This window comes from Panthera uncia, chromosome E1 (assembly GCF_023721935.1).
Source record: "Panthera uncia isolate 11264 chromosome E1, Puncia_PCG_1.0, whole genome shotgun sequence".
NCBI lineage: Eukaryota > Metazoa > Chordata > Mammalia > Carnivora > Felidae > Panthera > Panthera uncia.
The window spans coordinates 58,760,151-58,777,812 of record NC_064814.1 but is presented as its reverse complement, the minus strand read 5'-3'; the positions used below and the strand labels follow the sequence as shown (position 1 = coordinate 58,777,812).

At 53.4% G+C, this 17,662-nt stretch overlaps 1 long non-coding RNA gene across 2 annotated transcripts; it reads left to right on the top strand.

Moving 5' to 3' along the window:
- The first annotated feature begins 2,617 nt into the window (after positions 1 to 2,617).
- Positions 2,618 to 8,605, top strand: LOC125927162 (uncharacterized). 2 transcript variants are annotated; one of them, XR_007459257.1, is made up of 3 exons: positions 2,618 to 2,923; positions 6,448 to 6,606; positions 8,025 to 8,605. It is a non-coding gene; the product is annotated as an uncharacterized LOC125927162 (long non-coding RNA). The 2 variants fall into 2 exon arrangements; XR_007459256.1 differs by having other exon boundaries at positions 7,911 to 8,605.
- The last annotated feature ends 9,057 nt before the right edge of the window (positions 8,606 to 17,662 follow it).

The window sequence follows — 17,662 nt, the reverse complement described above, 5'->3', positions numbered from 1 at the left end:
GGAAGCTGAGGCTGGAATTCAGGCCTTCGGTGTGGGGGGGAGGGGGTCCTGCCCCAGCAGACAGGATGTGAGGCCACGGAAGCATATCTGCTGCAGGGGTCCATGGTGAATTGCATAGTGTTCCCCCCAAATTCGTGTCTACCCAGAGCCTGTGTCCGCGACCTTGTTTGAAATAGGGTCTTTGCAGATGCAATTAGTTAAGGATTTCAAGATGAGAGCATCTTGGATCAGGGTGGGCCCTATCTCCAGTGACTGCTGTCCTTCTAGGAGGGGGTGGCCACATAGAGACGCACAGAGAAGGGGCAGAAACACTGAGTCTGGACGGCAGCTCCAGGAGCTGGAAGAGGCAGGAAGGGGCCTCCGTGTTTTAGGGGAGCCCAGCCCTGCAACCCTTTGATTTCATCCTCTGACCTCTGGGGCTGTGAGACATTACATCTCTGTTTTCAAAGCTGCGTGGCTTGTGGTGCTTTGTTGTGGTGGCCCCAGGACACTCACCAGGGTTGGGGAGAAAGAGTCCGGGCTTCCCCCACCCTGTGAAGGTCCTGGACTCGGGTCGGCGCCGGGTGTGGTTGGCCCATGGGTGCGGGGGACACAGCAGGACCTCAGTAACACGTGTGTCCCGCCTGTGGGACAGACACATGACTTCTGTTTGAGGGCCTGCCATCCACCTGAAGTCGCCCGCCGGCCACGTTGAGGGAGCCTGGGGTTCATTTCCCACCGCTGCCTTAACAAAGCACCACAAGGGGCACTTGGCTGGCTCAGTCTGTTAAGTGTCTGACTCTTGGTTTCGGCTCAGGTCATGATCTCATGGTTTCCTGAGTTCCAGCCCCGGGTTGGGCTCTGTGCTGACATCGAGGAGACTGCCTGGGATTCTTTCTCTCTCCCTCTCTCTCTCTCTGCCCCTCCCGTGCTCGCGCTGTCTCTGTCTTTCTCAGAAATACACTTTAAAAAGAAAAAAATCACCATGAGCTCAGCCTCTTGAGGCTGCCAAACGTTCTCTCCCACAGTTCCAGAGGTCGAAGCATAGCAAGGGTCTCCCTAGGCTAAAATCAAGGTGTGGGCAGGACAGCATTCCTCCTTGGAGGCCTTGGGGAGACTCTGTTTGCTGCTCAGGCTGTTGGTGAAATTCTGTTCCTGGCGGTTGTAGGACTGAGGCCCGTTTTGCATGCTGGCTATCAGCTGAGGGCCACTCCCAGCTTCTGGAGCCCAGCCACTCCTTGGCTCCCGGCCCCTCCACCTTCTCCAAAGCCACAAACAGTGGGTAGGAGTCCTTCTCGTGCTCCTGATCTCCATGACCTGCCAGGGAAAGGTCAACGCTTTTAAGGACACTTGTGAGGACACATTGGGCTTGTCCAGATAACCCAGGACGATCTGCTCCTTGACTTAATCCCAGATGCAGAGTCTCCTTTGCCACATAAGGCACATATTCACAGGCTCTAGGGATTAGGATGCGGACACCTTGGGGGGCCATCATTCTACCAATCGCAGACCCCAAAGCAATGACCCCAGGATCTGCCTTTGTTTGGGGGCCCCAAGGCGTCAGAGTCTGGGGGTGGCAGTGACCTCATTGCCTGTGCCTGTGGCACAGCCTGTGGCTGGCTGTTTCCACTTGTTGGGCTTTTCTCCATTTGGGGCTGAGTCACCTGCTGCTGTTTAGCAAGATGGCCCAGACTCTGCAGGCTTGGCTGCACCACACACCTGGGGGAGTCTCCACGGGTCCATGGGGCTATGGGTTTCTGCGTAACAAGCTCTCGGGTAATTCCGCTGCCAGGCTGGGGGCTGCAGCCTTGCCCACCCTCAGTGCTCCCCCAGCCACGCTCAGTGCTCCCCTCACCACCCCCAGTGCTCCCCGGCCACCCTCGATGCTCCCTGACTGCCCTTAATGCTCCCTAGCCGCCTCCCAGTGCTCCCCGGCTGCCCCCAGTACTCTCCTGACCACCCGTGGTGCTCCCCGGCCACCCCTCAGTGCTTTCTGGCCACCCTCGATGCTCCCCAGCCACCTCTCGGTGCTCGCCAGTTGCCCCTAGTGCTCCCCGGCTGCCCCTAGTACTCCCTGGCTGCCCCCAGTGCTTCCCCGGCTACCCCTCAGTGCTTTCTGGCCGCCCTCAGTACTTCTTGGCCACCCCCCGATGCTCCCCCAGCCACCCGCGGTGCTCCCCGGCTGCCATCAATGCTCCCTGGCCGCCCCCAATGCTCCCCCAGCCAGCACAGAGAAGCAGGCTTGGCCCTCCTCTCAATAACAGGTCACGCTCCTCATTCGAGCCCCTTTACCCGCAGCCCTGGTGTGTGAGTCTCCTTCCCCAGGGCCGAGGGCCGAGCACCCGCTCATTCCGTCTGGACGTGGGGCGGCCCCGCCCCGGACAGGGCTCCGCAGACGCTAGCACAGGGCTGTGCGTCCTCCCTCCAAAGAAGGGAAAGCAGGCTGCCTGGCAGGAGGCCCCTGGAGAATAAGATCGCAGGGGGGCGGCGGAGGGCGAGCCAGGCAGCCGCAGGGTGAAGCCCCCTTCCCGTGGGCCCCGTGGGCCCCCCCCCCCGGGCGCAGAGACCCTGCCCCTGCGAGCCACCCCCGGGCGGGGCTTCCTCCGAGGTGAGCAAACCCGGAAGGGGAGGGGACGCTCCCGGGACTGCAGGAACCGGGCCTCGTGCAGGCCCTCTCTCCCTCCCTCCCTCCCTCTCTCTGTCTCTCTGTCTCTGTATGTCTCTCTGTCTCTGTCTCCTCCAGGGGAAGCCTGGCTGCAGCTCCCAGGGCTGGGCGGGTTGCCTCCTTCCAGCCTGAGACAGGGGGTGGGGGAAGCTGGTGTGGCCAACAGCACCTGGAGCTGGCGGTGGGGTGCTGACCAGGACGGCGTCACCGAGGCCGCGTGCCCGTCATCCCCGTGTGATGCAAGCCGTGTTTCTTGGCGGTCTTCATGGACTTCGAGAGGTGAGTGTAACCACTATTCCCATTTTACAGAGGAGAAGACGGAGGCTGTGAGGACCTCACTGAAGCCCTCGCCGCTGAGAAAAGCCCCCGCCGGGCCTTCAGCCCAGATCTGCCTGGTCCGGAGCCCAGACCCTTCCTCTCTCAGGATCCTGATGGGGTGTGTGGGGCCCAAAGGGGCGCCTCGGGATCCAGGAGGCAGAGGGTGGAGGCGGGGTCGCTGCAGCAAAGGTTTCCAGGAGGAGGTGGGAGCCGGGGCTTTTGCAGAAGTCGGACGGGGAAGGCTGGTCTCCAGAGAGGGTCCCGGGGCCGCTGGGGAGGCCGGGCCCGCGGGGCCGACCGGCCCTAGGTGGGAATTCGCCTGTGCCCCCTCTTGCAATCACGTCCTGGGGTGGTTTGTGTGTCTGTCCCTGCCCCAGCTGAGGATATGCCTGGAGAGAATGCTCGAGGCTCCAGAACCCCTTCCGCCCAGACTAGGGAAAAAATCAGAGCCCTGTCACACTCTTGAGAGGGGCAAGAAGCGGCAAGCCTGGCCAGAACCAGGGGTGGGCATTTAAGTTGTAACCCGCGGGCTCCTGGGGGTGCTCAGGCCGTTAAGTGCCCGGCTCTTGATTTCTGCTCAGGTCATGATCTCGTGGTTTGTGAGTTTGAGTCCCGCGTGGGGCTCTGTGCTGGGTGTGGAGCCTGCTTGGGACTCTCTCTCTCTCTCTCTCTCTCTCTCTCTCTCTCTCTCTCCCCCCCTCCCCCACCCGGCTATTTTTCTCTCTCTCTCAAAAAAAACCAAAAGAACAAAAATCATAACCCAAGACCCTCTGGGTCACCTCCGTTCCTGGCTCCCTCTTGCTCCCTCCCCCTTCCCTCTGCTTTTTGGTTTTAATGGTCTCTTTCAGCTCCAGGTTCTGGTGATTTGGAATAAAAAAGAATGAGCAGATTTGTCAGCCTTCCTCTAAGCAGGGTGGTCACGCTCCCCAGGCTGCGAGAGGCCACCTTCAGTCCGGGGGGCCAGGGCCGGGTCGGGGACAGGGTCACGTCCCCTGTCTGACGGGCCCGTGCTCTGTGTTGAGGGTGCACACGCAGAGGAGATTCAGCTGTACGCAGAGAGCACACGCAGGCAGGTCAGAGTCAGAAGGTTGGGAGGAGGAAGAGAGGCAGGGAGCCAGCCAAGGACACTTGCGGGTGACTGAGGATCGTCACAGGCACCCAGGGGCCCGGTGACTCATGAAAGCACACACACGCTCCAGCCTGACAGAGGCCCTCCTGCCTGCCCAGGACCCATGAGTACGCCCTGGCTGGGGTACTCCGAGGCCAGCACCCCATTCCCATGGGTCCAGGCACCAAGCCAGGGTGACAGGGTCACCCCAGGTGTCTTTTTTTTAAGTTTATTTTTGAGAGAGAGCATGAGCAGGGGAGGGGCAGAGAGAGACGGGGACACAATTCGAAGCAGGCTCCAGGCTCTGAGCTGTCACTATAGAGCCCGATGCGGGGCTCAAACTCATGAACCTTGAGATCATGACCTGAGCTGAAGTGGGACGCTTAACCGACTGAGCCACCCAGGCACCCCTGGGCCACCCCAAGGATCTTTAAACCACCACACCTGGGCACGCGGGTACCTGGCTGGATGGGAGTAGGTGAGAGGCTCATACCTGCCAGGACCAGGGTGTCGCTGGGGGTGCAGAGGACCGGGGACCCTGGTCTCCCCTCCCTCGCCACCTAGTCTCAGCGCAGCCATAGTTGCAGGGTGGGGAGGAGGAGGGAGAGTGCGGAGAGTTTTTTTATTTAGTAAGTGAACATACAGGATGCCCAGTTAAACTTCAATGTTGGATAAATCGATAATTCTTTTGCCTGAGCGTGTCCTATGCTTATATTTAAGATGTATTCTTTGTTTATCTGAAATCCGAATTTAACTGTGCATCCTGTGTTATATCCGGCGACCCTGTGGGCAGGTCCAAAGCCCGAGAAGGCTGAGGAGTGGGTGCCTGAGGTGGGCGGTGAGGTGGTGGGAGGTACCCTGCACGCTGAGAGTCCAGGGCCTGAGGATGCTTTCTTGTCTCGTTGGACTTCACTTACAAAACACGTGCTCAAGGATAGCAAGAGTTTTAAGACAGTGACAGGAGAGTGTCAGGCCAAGTGTGGGGTCCTTCTGAGAGGAGGCGCCGTGTGGTGCCATTGCAAAGGGCCACACCCATGAAGCTAGCCTTGGGTATGTCCCCCGATATGTATATTAGAAATTAAACTTGAGAGGGGTGCCTGGGTGGCTCCGTTGGTTGAGCATCTGAATTCAGCTCAGGTCATGCATGATCTCACAGTTCATGGGTTCGAGCCCTGCATCGGGCTCCTTGTTATCGGCACAGAGCCTGCTTCAGACCCTCGGTCCCCCTCTCTCTGCCCCTTCCCTGCTGTTCTCTCTCTTTCTGTCTCTCTCAAAAATATAAATAAAACAGGGGCGCCTGGGTGGCTCAGTCAGTTAAGTGTCCGACTTCAGCTCAGGTCATGATTTCACGGTTCATGGGTTCGAGCCCCGAGTCAGGCTCTGTGCTGACACCTTAGAGCTTGCAGCCTGCTTCACATTCTGTGTCTCCCTCTCTCTCTCCCCCTCCCTTGCTTGTGCTCTGTCTCTCTCTCTCAAAAATAAACGTTAAAAAAAAAAAAAAAACATAAAAAAAGAAATTAAACTTGAGAAAATTTAAAATATTTATTAACTGATTTAAAAATAATAATAAAAAATTAAAAAACAAATAAAAATAACAATAATAAATCCCTTAGCGGTTAACTACAAGTAACATGTTTTTATGAAAAATAATTTTATTTCAAAAAAATAATTTTATTAAAAAAAACCCCACCGGAATTAGCAAGATCTGCTTTTACATTTTTGCAAGTCTTTTTACTATTTGGCCTCACAGAAGACTCCGGAAGACAGCTGGATTCGCATATCTGCCTTTGCATGCACCCATTTATTTTTTTTTTATTATTATTTTTTTCAACGTTTTTTTATTTATTTTTGGGACAGAGAGAGACAGAGCATGAACAGGGGAGGGGCAGAGAGAGAGGGAGACACAGAATCGGAAACAGGCTCCAGGCTCTGAGCCATCAGCCCAGAGCCTGACGCGGGGCTCGAACTCACGGACCGCGAGATCGTGACCTGGCTGAAGTCGGACGCTTAACCGACTGCGCCACCCAGGCGCCCCTGCATGCACCCATTTAAAGCGGCCACCGCCACATTCAATTTTAGAACATTTTCATTGCCCCCAAAAGAAGTCTCATACCCAGTAGCGATCACACCCCACTCCCTGCTTCCTGGCCCCTGGCGACCACTGGTCTACTTCCTGTCTTTCTGGATTTGCTTATTCCAGACATTTGATATAAGTGGAATCATACAATAGGTGGCCTTTTGTGACTGGCTTCTGTCACTGAAGGTGATGTTCTCAAGGTTCATCCATGCCGCGGGGTGTATCTGTGCCCCCTTCCTTTTGATTTTATTTTATTTTATTATTATTATTTTTTTTAATGTTTATTTACTTTTGAGACAGAGAGAGACAGAGCATGAACAGGGGAGGGGAGACCCAGAAACCGAAGCGGGCTCCAGGATCTGAGCCGTCAGCACAGAGCCCGACGTGGGGCTTGAACCCACAAACCGTGAGATCATGACCTGAGCCGAAGTCCGACGCTCAACCGACTGAGCCACCCAGGTGCCCCCATTTGCTCATTTTTAAAATGCATTGTCTGTTTTTTTTTTTAAATTGTAATAGCTTTTTATAAAGTCTAGATATGAGCCTCTTACTGGACGTATGACGTGTAAATATGTTCTCCAGGCTGGGGGGCTGCCTCACAAGTCGGGTACTCAAATGTCAAGAAGTGGAGGAGAGAAGCTCCAGCTGGAATGTTCATCTGGGAGCGCCAGTGTGCAGGGGGGAGTCTAAACCCCGAGACCATTCTCCCTCGCCCGGGGGTGATGGCTGAGGACGGGACAGAGAAGCCTTGGGGTCCCCCAACATTTAGAGTCAGGGGCCGGAGGTGGAGCCAGCCTTGGGACAGGGAAGCTGTGGCCGCTGGCACAGGAGGGCAGCCAGGAGAGGATGCTGTTCTGGAGCCCAAGTGAAGGACGTCTTTGCGCCTTTCTGCTTGTGACAACCAAAGATGTCCAGACATCGTGGAGCATCCCACAGCGGGACAAATCACCCCAGCTGAGAACCCCCACGTCGGGTGCGTGTAGGGACAGGGAGGCCTGTCTTAGCCACCTCCTGTTCACGGTGGACGCTCAACACCCGATACTGGACAGATGACACCAGTCGCGGCTTACCAGTGACGTGGACTAACGGCCCAGCCACGCAGGGCCACGGCAGTTGCACTTGGGAACAGAGTGAGCCCGCCGGGGCTGTGGGCGGCAGGCTTTGTGGTAGCAAGAGGGCGAGGTGCCCCCTTCCTGTGGGAGCACCTGACGGGGTCGTGTGAACAATCTCGTGGGCTGAGAAGGGACCTGAAGCCCGCTGTTCAGGGCTGAGCAGGTGCTGTGCTCTGTCTGACAAGGACGAGCCTCTCCATGGGAGCTGGAGGAGGCCTCCATCTCGGTCGCTCGAGGCCCCCTGGTTTCAGGTGTCAAGGCAGGATGTCACATCGGGTCTTAATTCTAGGCCTTCCACTGAAGGCCCCTGGGCTCCTGCATGGCAGGGGCCGAAGCCATCCCATGGCCGGGTCACTGGGGAAGGCCCGGTGTCGCCAGCAGGGTCAGTGTGTGAACCCGGGCTGTGACTGCTTCCCTTGAGATGCCCGTGGCCTGGAGCTCGGTGGGACCGTTCCTCCCCACTCCCCACCCCTGCGCGCTTCGGTCGACTTCCTTTTCTAGGTTGTATTCACCTGTGCAAATGTTTGCGTGCCCAGCTCCCGGGGTTGAGCTGCGTTTCGGAGGAGAGAGCCTCTCGCTCTCACTGCTTGTTTAATTCTTTTCCTCTCCCAGGGACACTCAGCGTCTATTTTCTCCTGCACTCATGCACAGGTCCTGTCTGAGGGGCGATTAAGAACGCTTTGCCTTTCTGCCCTGGAAGTGAACCTGCAGCGAAAGGTGATTCGCCAGAAAAGAGTGAGTGTGCACGTTGTCTGCTCCTGGTAGGAGTCAGCGCTGGGAGGACTGGGTGGGTTCCGGGGTCTGTCCCTCCGGCTCGGATCGCAGGCTGCAGGCAGCGCGTCCGTTTTCGCCGTAGATGGACGGGCAGAAAATCAATGTTTTGCTCTGCTGACAAAGACACCCTGATAGCTCAAAGGTAGGAGACCATTAAATACCACAGATACACGATTCACGGCGGAGGTGAAGCTTCGAGCGACCGCTGGGGGTGCCCCCCGCCCCCCCACCCCAGGAGTGCGGTGGCTGAGATGCAGGAGAGCAGAGTTTTTTCTTGTTTTATTTTTTTTAATATTTGAAAACTTTTTATTATGAAAAAATTGTAGACTTAAGAAGCGTCCCGGAGATGGGGCGCCTGGGTGGCTCAGTCAGTTAAGGGGCCGACTTCGGCTCAGGTCATGATCTCGCGGTCCATGAGTTCGAGCCCCGCGGCGGGCTCTGTGCTGACAGCTCGCAGCCTGGAGCCTGCTTCGGATTCCGTGTCTCCCCCTCTCGCTCTGCCCCTCCCCCACTCACGTTCTGTCTCTCTCTTTCTCAAAAATAAATAAACATTAAAAAAATTAAAACTTTCGCCCCCACTCTTGGCATTTGTTGGTGCATGGAGCGTTTGGTTTGAATTCCAGAAGCTCTATGAGCAGCCTTCCCTCCCCTCCTCTGCAGAATCAAACTCAGGCTGCCAATAGCCTTGAGGCAAAGTCCTTGTAAAGTCCGCTGAGTGTTAGCGGACCCAGGGAAACTGTCACTACGCGTGTCACACATCAAGGTGACACAATTACGTGAGCGGCTCCAAGAAGCCATTCTGTCCAGATATTCCTGTGACAGAAATGACCCAGGGGCTCTGCTCGTGTCGCAGGTTCTGGTCGCAGATGTGACTTTTAGGGTTCGATCAGAAGTCACCCGTGGCTTCAAGCCCACATCGCTGCCACCAGCGTGTCACTTCTGTCAAGAGGCGTGTGTGCAATTAATACACGGGAAACTAATTATAACAAACACATCAGGTATCAGCAGCACAGCACAAATCCGGCCTCCCATCGACTGATGCCAGTCATCTTGGGCACACACGCCCTCAGCCCTGGTTTTACACCTTCGGGACTGTTCTACTTTGTGTCGGTCTGTCACTTTGCGGGTGTGCTCACCACAGGCTCCGCTTGGCGATGCACCTGGGGTATGTGTGCACAGAATCGCGAGGGTGTTTCTCGCTGCCAATAGTCTCGCTGCTTTGTTCCGACTCTTCTCTGGTACGCGACGGAAAGTGTACGAGAAAAGAATAAAGAAGTGAGACCCGAAAGGCAGAGCCGGGAGATTAACTGATGGGGGTCACGGGGGCAGCCAAGGCTGGGAGGCTGGTGTGCACCTGCCGGAGACCAGGCTCCCACGGTCTCAGCCACTGGCCTTCTGGGCGGAACGCTTCGTCCTCCCTGGCCTGGTGGGCGTGGCCTGCCAGTCGCTGGCACAAGCCACAGACAGGGGCCCCTCACTCCAGAACTTTCCGAGGTGGCCCACCTACTGCTGGATGGATGGGCCGCTCCAGCATTCCTCCCTCCAGCGGCGTGGGCTGAGGACAAGGCTCCCGCAAAGGGCAGGGATCTTGAGTTCAGCTTTCAGCCCCAGAGCCCAGCCCAGGGCCTGCCCTCCCCCAGCCCAGCTCTGTGCTCAGCGAAGTTTCCTGCGGGTGAATCAGGGGAGGCGCTCAAGCCCCCAAAGCCTTGCGGGCTTCTGGAACATCTGGAATGTTCTCCAACAGAACACCCTGTTTGCTCAGCCTTGGTGTTGAGTGCGTGGCGCTCGATGTCGGTTAACGGTGTCCTGCGTCGATGAAGTGTTTGGCTCGGGCTGGAAGCGAGGGGACAGGAGGCGGTGCTGTTCCCCTCTGGTCGGGGCGGCCCAAACGCAAGCCCCGGGGCTGGACATGCGTGTGCGGATCCCCCCCTGCAAACTTCAGAGGAAAGTCTCAGAGTTATTTTGGGGCCGAGGACACTTGCGTGTCATAAGAGAGAATCGCAGACCCGCTTCGAGGGGCTTTCAGGTGAGGGGCTGGATGGAATTGTTTTGAATTAGTTGTCATTGCTGGGGGGGGGGGGGGGGGCGGCGCGGCTGTGCCCCTTGCCTGTGGGCCGGGAAGAGTCCAAGGAAGTGGCTTTGTGATTCTCCCCGGTGAGTCAGGTGAGTGGGGATTGAGGGGCTGAGGGCTGCCGGTCGGTTCACTTACAGCGTCCAGAACCCTACTTGTCCCGGGGGAGGGCACCCCAAAATACGGGCCTGGCTGGGGATCGTCGGCCAAGACGGGGGTCGTGCTGGTAAGGGACTGCTATCATGGTCACCTCTTCTCGCACCCAGACTTTTCCATGAATCAGGGCCCCCGGCACAACACTGGGCCCACCTGGCTAATTCAGCATCACCGTATTGTGAGGGCAGCTGATTAGAACCCTCAATTCCCTCTTACCAGGGAACCTAACGTCTTCACATCTTGGGGGTTAGTATGTGGCTGTCTTAGGGGGGCCGTTGTTCTGCAGACAAGACCCACCACCAGGAGGTTTTGAGCCCCCGAGGGTGCATCCCAGACATGCCATGCAGAGAAGGCTCTTGGCATAGCTGCTGCTAGCTGGCTGGGTGGCTGGGTGGCCAGTGCCAGGAGGCAGAATCTCAGTACCTGGTGCCTCCGCTCCTGCAGACATTAACAGGACATCGAGATGACCACAGGCTTCGTTCACGTCTCATTCAAGACAGAACGAGAATGTTCTGGAGCCACAGGAGGAAAACAGAAACTGGTAAGAGGAAATTTAATGACAGATTTGATTTAACTCGCTATAGTAGCATTTTAACGTGTGGTTAATATACATTATCACGAAGTTATCTTACATTCTTGTTTTTTGTTCTTAGCCTTTGAGGTCCGACGTTTCTTTTACATTGATGGCACATCTCAATTCAGACCAGCCACATTTCAAAATGTTTTTATTTTTAATTATTTAGGGGTGGGGGAGGGGCAGAGGGAGACAGAGAATCCCAAGCAGGCTCCGTGCTGTCAGCACAGAGCCCGATGCGGGGCTTGAATTCGTGAACCGTGAACTCATGACCTGAGGTGCAATCAAGAGTCGGATGCTTGACTGACTGAGTCACCCTGGTGCCCTCAGACCAGTCACATTTCAAAGGCCACATGTGGCTGGTGGCCCCTGTATCAGCCAGTGCGTTTCCAAATCCCTAGGAATTCACAGAGAGAACAGTTTCTAGTTCAGAAGAAACATTCCCTGTTTCAGGTGGAGACATAACCATGTGGCATGTTACCGTCATCGTCCTGCCTCCCTCCCTCCTTCTCTCCTTCCGTCTTTTGGGGACCGGGGCTGTTCTCCTCACCCCCGGGGGGAGCTTGCGTGAGTCACTTACCCTTGTAAAGCTTCTGTTTATCCGCCTGTAATGTGGAGAAGGTGGTTCTTTCTCCCCTGCATTGTCAAAAGGCCTAAACAGCACGCTCCTGGCGCTGGTACTGGACGGATGGGGGTCCCTGTCCTCACTGTCATGGCGATCAGACCCGCTGTGGGCCCGGCTATTGGCCGGCTGCCACCGGGAGCTCCCTGCCCCAGAGGCAGGGTGGTTAAAGGTTTTCTAAAAACTAGGAAATGATGTAAGTCCAGTGCTGAACCCCCGGTGCTCTAAGGTCAGAAAACCACCCTGTGACCCGGAGGAGACAAGAGCCCTGCGCGGGGCCTCCTGGGACTCTGTGTCGAAGAGCAGGACAAAATCCCTGCTCCGTCGTCTGTTCCAGCGCCAGGGCGTGTGGTTGGTCCTACTCAGGTGTCATGTGGAGTCAATTCTCTGGATTCCTTGGTGGTTGAGTCACTGTGTGTCCCGGGGCCTGGCTTCCTCTCCAGGAGCAATCGGGGTTCGGGAAAAGACCTCTCAAACGGGTCAGCAGCCTGCAAGGGTAAACAGAGGCATCCTGGCATGGGGCTGTGAGGTCCCTGCCCCTTTTGTGGACGATTTGACATCCCTCAGCAGCATGGTGACAGGTACCCTAGAGGCCTGCGGGACCAGGCAGATGGCCCTCAGTGCTCCCATGCTTTTCTGCTGGCAAAGAAGCTTTGCAGTGCAGGGTGATTAGCAATCCTGGGAGGGCTGTGTGGCTTTTCTCAAATTACTAAGAGAAGGGTCCCCCTTCTTTGTCATTTAAAACAATTTTCTTTATGTTTATTTTTTAAATTTTTTGTTTATTTTCGAGAGAGAGAGAGGGAGACACAGAATCTGAAGCAGGCTGCAGGCTCCGAGCTGTCAGCACAGAGCCCAACATGGGGCTCGAACTCGAGAACCATGAGATCATGAACTGATGTGAAGCCAGATGCTTAACTGATTGAGCCACCCAGGTGCCCCATATGTTTATTCACTTTTGAGAGAGAGAGAGAGACAAGGAGGGGCAGAGGATCTGAAACAGGCTTCATGCTGACAGCACAGAGCCTGATGTGGGGCTTGAAATCACAAACCATGAGATCATGACCTAAGCAGAAATCAAGAGTCGGATCCTTAACCGACTGAGCCACCCCGGGGACCTCCCAATTTTCTTCCTTTAAAGTGACTAGTCCTACGTGACTTGGTGACCATGGTCTCCAATATGACCCTCTAGTACAGCCTTGGATGCACGATCAATGCACCCAAACACATCCTGGTGAAAAATAAAACATTCTCACTGAACCCGTGCAAATAGATATCTTGCCATGAAAAGAGTTTCGAATTCTCAGGGCTCAGTGATAATCAGATCATTTTTAAATGGTTCAGCTTCTGAAAGCAGTTTTACTGAATTGCTGTGGACTACCGATGGCTTACCAAGGGACGGGGCTTCCTTGTGTCCCCAGAAAGTAGAACATTAGAAAGACATCAACCATACCCCAAACAAGTACTTGCAATAACCCTTCCCTCCACATCTTTTAGTCCTACGTGCAAAGCTGTGTTCCCCGGGGGCTCGGCTCTCGGAAAGGCTCCTGCTTCTCAATTAGGAGAGTTTTGGAAATCCAGGCTTGGAAAACCATTGCCATCCAAAAGCCCGTCTGGGCTCAGAGGTCTGTTCTCCGCAGTTTCTTCTGTCAAGTGTCAACAATCTGATCAGAAGAGTCCCTTCCCAGGGGGTTGGGGCTGTTGGAGACGTGCCGGCCGTGGGCTTAGGGCAGGGCCCATCGGGGAGCGTGACTGTCTGTGCCTGCCGAGACTTAGTGGCTCTGGTTACTTTATTACTGCGAGTTTTCAGATCCAAACGGTCTGATGAGAGTTCATAATAAGAATGCGGTAACTTCTCAGGGAATCTGGTTTTCTCCAGGGCACACAAAACAAGGTAATAAAACCATTCTGAGTTTTTTTTAGACAAAGTGTCTCTAAGGCTAATGATTAAGCCTGTTTTCAAAGCAGTCACTGAATATTACATCTGATTTATAACAGTGAACGGACATAATTTTTATAAAGGAAAAAATCTCGTGACAGAACATGTAATTATTCTGAGACATAATCCTCTTTTTTTTTTTTTTTTTTTTTAGCCAACAATATCAAGTAGAGAGATTCAATAAGTGTTTGGAGTAGACATCTTTTTTTTTTTTTAACGTTCCTTTATTTTAGAGATGGGGGGAGAGAGTGAGGGAGGGGCAGAAAGAGAGGGAGACACAGAATCCGAAGCAGGCTCCAGGCTCTGAGCTGTCAGGACAGAGGTCGATGCGGGGCTCGAACTCACAAACTGTCGAGATGGTGACCTGAGCCGAAGTCCGATGCTCAACCGGTTAAGCCACCCAGGCGCCCCGTAGCTCTGATGTGCATCTCTCACTGAGAATCTCTGGGCTAGAAAACGTTCCATTTAAATTAAAGAAGTAAGGTTGAGGACCCCATTCTAATAGTAACTGAACGTGTGACGTAATTTGATTCCCTTGTGGGCAAACAGAGGCATAGTGCCCCCAGGATACTGATAAGTACAGGAAATAGGACGGGACTATTTCATAAAGGGATTTGATCGTATTTTCACCTATGTTAGCAACTATTTTAGAAGCCAGGCCATTAAAGAGGATCCAGGGGAGACTCCCAGGTAGCCCAGCATTTCGGAGACACTTCTGTAAATAACAGTTTCGTCCACCAACATGCCTGGGCGGTGGGCTGAGGGCCTCTTCTGACTTGGCTGCTCTTCCTGTGCTGTCCTCATGCTACCCACACAGGCACAAACCCAACTATTTCTAGCACCCACTTTTATAAGGCGAGAGAACAAACCTTTGTGGCCCTGGGAAGGATCTGCTGGCAAACCGTAGAGATGGTGTTAAGTGAAAAAGATATTCGGAGGGTTTTATTTATTTATTTTTTTCTGCATCTGGGACCCCATTCTAGGAATGCAAAAACGAAAACGTTGTCTGCGGAGATTCGGACACTTGGCTGAGATAGGGTCACGAGTGAGGCGCCTGGGTGGCTCAGTGGGTTAGCCGTCCCACTTTGGCTCAGGTCATGATCTTGTGGTTCGTGGGTTCGAGCCCCGCGTCGGGCTCTGTGCTGACAGCTCGGAGCCTGGAGCCTGCTTCGGATTCTGTGTCTTCCTCTCTCTCTGTCCTTCACCCGCTTGCATTCTGTCTCTCTCTCTCTAAAATCAATAAACATTAAAAAAAAAACTTAAAAAAAAGATAGGGTCATTCATGAGTGCCTGGGAACCAGTCCTAGGTTACCTATTTAATCAAAGTGGAAATAAAATTTTGAATGATACACACAGAAGGCGATCTGCTGATAAAGAACATTAGCTCTTTTATAGGTGAAGTACCTCTGGGGGTTGGTTCTCCTCTTGAAAAATCGACAAAGTTGACATTGAGCACAGACATGTATTCTGATAAGACCCAGAATCTCTGCTATTCAGGCAATGGAATGAATCGCTTTCACGTGTCCGGAGGGCGCATCAATCAGTAAACTAAGAAGGAAGCCCAGAAAGTCGAGCAGACCTCTCTCAAATTTTATCACGCTTCATAGCTTCTTTCTAGACCCAAGTATTATGAACCAAGGCAAATAAAAATCACTTCTCGAGTTTTGTCCTTTCATATTCTGGAGCAAACTGGCTGTCATTTTAGGACCACGTTTCTGTGTCAGGGGGTCTGAGAGATCGAAACACATTTCATGATCTCACGAAGACATTATTTGCGTTAACACACGGCACATTCATCAATGCTCTCTGAAGACCGATCAGTACATATTTCAGAAATGTCATTTGACCCAACAGTGTCCTTTATAGCATTTTTCCCCCAGTTCGTGATCTCATATTGCATTCAGTCATTGTGTCTGTAATTCCTTCTAATCTGGAACAGCTCCTCTGCTTTGCTTGTCTTTTGTGATGTTGACGTTTTCGTAGACGACAGCCCCAGCCCCACCAGAAGAAATAGAATGTTTCTCATTTAGGGGTTTCTGATATTTCCTCACGTTTGGATTCAGTTATTCGCCCCCAGTCAGAATTCCACGTAAGTGGCCTCTGCAGGATGTCACGGCTCCAGCTACCCCTGATGGGGGACGTGATTTCCAATCACTCATGTCAAGAAGTTCTGAGACAGAGCCTCAGTAAGAGTTGCTGGTTTTCCCTGGTGACCAATAAGCAGTATGTGGGCCGATGCCGTGCAAACACCCTGCTCCTCGTCCATTTGCCCCATTAGATGTGACATCTGTTAATGACTCTTGCCTTTACCAGTGTCTCTGTGATGGGTGCAGAAGGGTGATTTTCCGATTCAGCAACCTTCCACCCACACCAGTTGGCATTCTCCTGAAGCAAGAGCCCCCACTTCTGCCCCATTTATTAACTTATGTATTTATTTTTGGTGTGGACTCATGGTTTCTTAAAGATAAATCTGTGACAATTTCTTAATTGTCTCAGTGTCCAAATTATCCCAAGCGTGATCCGTGGGAGTCCTGTCAAGCGGGCTCCTGGGTCCTGTAGACCCACCCCCGTCATACTTTTGGGAACTTTTCCTTTCTTTCTGGTATAATGAGGTAGTTCCGGCTCATTTTGGCCTTTTCTCCCCAAGTCCTGGAAAAATCAGCCATTTTTCTGGGGAGCCTTGGTTCCTGTTAGTGAGGAAGGGTGTTAGGGGCCAAGTTCTGGGTGCTGGGTGTGCTCAGTGGAGTTGGGGTGTCTTTGTTTAGAGACTCAGACAAAGCTAGAAAGTAAACACACGCGGGCACGCACACACACACGTTTTCTTATCTCTTCTTCCTTAGGCAAGAGGTAGCATACTCTACATGCTGTTTTGTACTTTGCTTTTATCGCTTAGTAATAATGGCCCTTGGAAATGACTCCCTATCAGTTCATGGCGAGCTCCTTCGTTGTTTTTTGGCAGCCACAGTGTACTCCATTAGGGAGGTCAACCATAGGCAATCCAACCAATCTCCTGCGATCAGTCAGTCATCAGTGACAATTTCATGAGCCGTCCCCCTCTGCCTTTAAGAAAATTGCGATAAACTACACATAACATCGAAATTACTCTTCTAACCGTTTTCAGTCCACAGTCCAGTGGCTTTAAGTACCGTCGCACCGTCGCACCGTCGTTCAGTGACCACCCTCCATCCCAGAATTCTTTGTCTTCCCCAACTGAAACGCCGTCCCTATGACACACGGACCTCCCCTCCCCCATCCCTGGCGCCCACCATCTACTTACTGTCTCTATGAATTTGGTGACTCTAGGGACCTCATATAAATGGAATCATATGATATCTGTCCTTTTGTGACTGGCTTATTCCACTGAGTGTCATGACCTCCGTGTCCATCCATGCTGGAGCAGGTGTCAGAATTTCCTTCCTTTTTTTTTTTTTTTTTTAATTTTTTTAATGTTTTGTTTTTTGAGAGACAGAGAGAGACAGAGCGTGAGCAGGGGAGGGGCAGAGGGAGAGGGAGACACAGAAGGGGAAGCAGGCTCCAGGCTCTGAGCTGTCAGCATAGAGCCTGATGTGGGGCTCGATCTCATGACTATGACATCATGATCTGAGCTGTAATCAGCAGACACTTAACCTACTGGGCCACCCAGGCACCGCCTGTCCCTTTTTAAAATGAACTTTTTGGGGCACCTGGGTGCCTCTGTCAGTTAAGTGTCTGCCTTCAGCTCAGGTCATGATCTCACAGCTCGTGAGTTCAAGCCCCACATGGGGCTCTGTGCTGACAGCTCAGAGCGTGGAGCCTGCTTCAGATTCTGTGTGTCCCTCTCTCTCTCTCCCTCCCCCACTCATGCTCTGTCTCTCTCTGCCTCACTAAAATGAATAAATGTTAAAAATTTAAAAAAAACAAAACAAAATAAAATGAACTTTTCATGCATTCAGATTGGGTTGAACGGGAGGAAAGGCAGCCAAGTCACCATTGCAGGAGCTCTGTGGTCTGCTGTGTCCGGCCCGGGGCTCCAGGAGATGGGAACACTTTCCACCCCCTTCCCTCTCCAGGGTGGGCTAGACTTACTGACTCATTTCAAAGTGAAGGGCCTGGAGAGGGGGAAAAAAAGTAACTCTGCAGCTAAGAAACCTGGCAGGTGCACTTTGACCAGGTGATCAAGGTGAGCGATTTGCGTGGACGTGAGGCACCCCAGCCGTGATGTGGTGAGAAGGGCACCCGACCTCTGAGGTTGTTCCCCCAAACCCAGAACCCCGCTGTAATCTCAAGAAGA